Genomic DNA, 1,923 nt, shown 5'->3' on the forward strand with positions numbered 1-1,923 from the left:
ATAGAGTTGTATAATGAATCGTCTGTTCCCATTCCCCAGCGCATCTCACACACCCGCATCACGATGTACTAGGTATATATGCTAACCGGTCTTGATCTCGCCTCAGATATTCTGTGTAGCTTCGTTCAGTGATACATACGACTCTCGTCCCCACGGATATTTGTCCTACATCTTGTATTTGCTGAATCACACACCAACCCTTTCTGATAATGCAGCGATGGATGGCACAAGCTTGCTCCGTGTCTATCTGTAAAGTCACATTATGCGCCAGAATTCTTTACGCGCTTGCACGTGGACTGCATGTCTAATCCTACAGTTCTCCTTCGAATCGCGTGAGATATCAAAGCTCGTAACTAACATTAGGACATCATTAACGAACCTCATCGTTTCTCTCTTTAGTCCTAAGGCGGCGGGATTTACGACAACGGCAATTCGGCGTCGACTTCCACATCGGCCTATGAGAATGCTGTCAGTGGTCATGCAGCGCCCGCAGTGTCTGACCCTGACTCTATTGATGCGATGCGATGTTGTCTGTCCCGAAACCGTGCCCCCTCTGACCAAATTGCCAGCTGCGACGCCACACTGAAGGCGTCCAGCAGGGGACAGGGCCCGCAGTCCAGATCTCGCTCTCGTCTGTTGCCCTCCCCGATAGAGACCTACAGGTCTTCCCCTCCTTGCGTCGAGCTGCGTCTAAGACAGTTGCGATTTCCGCGCGACGCTATAGAGAAACTCAGCGGAGCGTTCTGTGAACAAGACTACCTCTTGCTTGAGGTGATGCGCGTTGTGCGGCAGACCTGTGACTCAGGTGTCTGTAGGGCATGCAATGACGGATTTACCTATGAGAGCAGTGAGAAGCAAGTGCTAGGTAAGGAAAGGCGAGTCCTTCAGACACCGGGGGGGCGGTTGGGCCTGGAGTATGACTACTCACCTTGAACTTCGCTGAGAATCTAGTATATGTTCTCCTAGATCCTTACTGAGCGACTGCGTGTCAACGTCGGGTTTGCGACTGAAGGAGACGGTTGAGCTCGCCTGGGAGGAGCGACGAGTGGGCATGTACGGAGATGGAGTCGTGCAAGAGTGCGTTAGGCGATAAGCTACTGTTGCGCAGGACTCGTGGCCGTCGGATGGGACGAGAGGGCGGTGCGAGCGCAGTGCATCACGACAAGCACCAGTGACAAAGCGTCCGAGGTAGTAGTAAAGCACAGACGTTGAAGGCAAGGGCAGAGTGCGATCGGCCGGGACGTGGTAAGCGCCTGCCAGGTCCGGACACCGTCGCCCACCGTCGTCCTGCACTACAACGTCGCGTCGGATCCATTAGCTCGCTATTGCTTGCTATAATATCCGTCAGTACGGCTTCAGTATCGTATACGGTGCTCTGTATATCCTTGTTCGCTGATCCGCGCAATTGTCATCCATGGAGCCTTGTCCTGTGTTCCGTATCTGTCGAATGATACGCTGTCCCTCTCCACTCAGGCGGCGAATAATCTCACGAGCGTGCCGCTTGATTGATCAAGGAATGCACCTAAGTAAGGAACAAGAGAACCGCCACGGAAATTCACTACGGAAAGCATGGGTCCTCCTCAAATGCTCACAACGTTGCGATGAAGTCAAGCTCCTCGTTTCACCCTCGAGTTCCAAAGCGGAGGGACCCGCAACAGCGGCAGCTCGCCGTTGATGGCCTAGAGTGCTTGAGAAGGTGCCATCAGTGGTCATGCGACACCGTCCTGTTCCCTAATGGGGCATCGGATTGTCGATTCCGGAGAAGTGCCCCTCCAATCAGACCGCAAGGCCCAATAGCAGGCAAACGGTGTTCAGCAGCCGACGGGACGGTCCAGACATCGCTGTAGGGAAACTGAGCTGAACACACTCACCGGCGGCTCGCTCGAGGCAGCGCACGATACTCGATCACGCCACTTCCGAATG

Source organism: Dichomitus squalens (genome assembly GCF_000275845.1).
Source record: "Dichomitus squalens LYAD-421 SS1 unplaced genomic scaffold DICSQscaffold_57, whole genome shotgun sequence".
Taxonomy (NCBI): domain Eukaryota; kingdom Fungi; phylum Basidiomycota; class Agaricomycetes; order Polyporales; family Polyporaceae; genus Dichomitus; species Dichomitus squalens.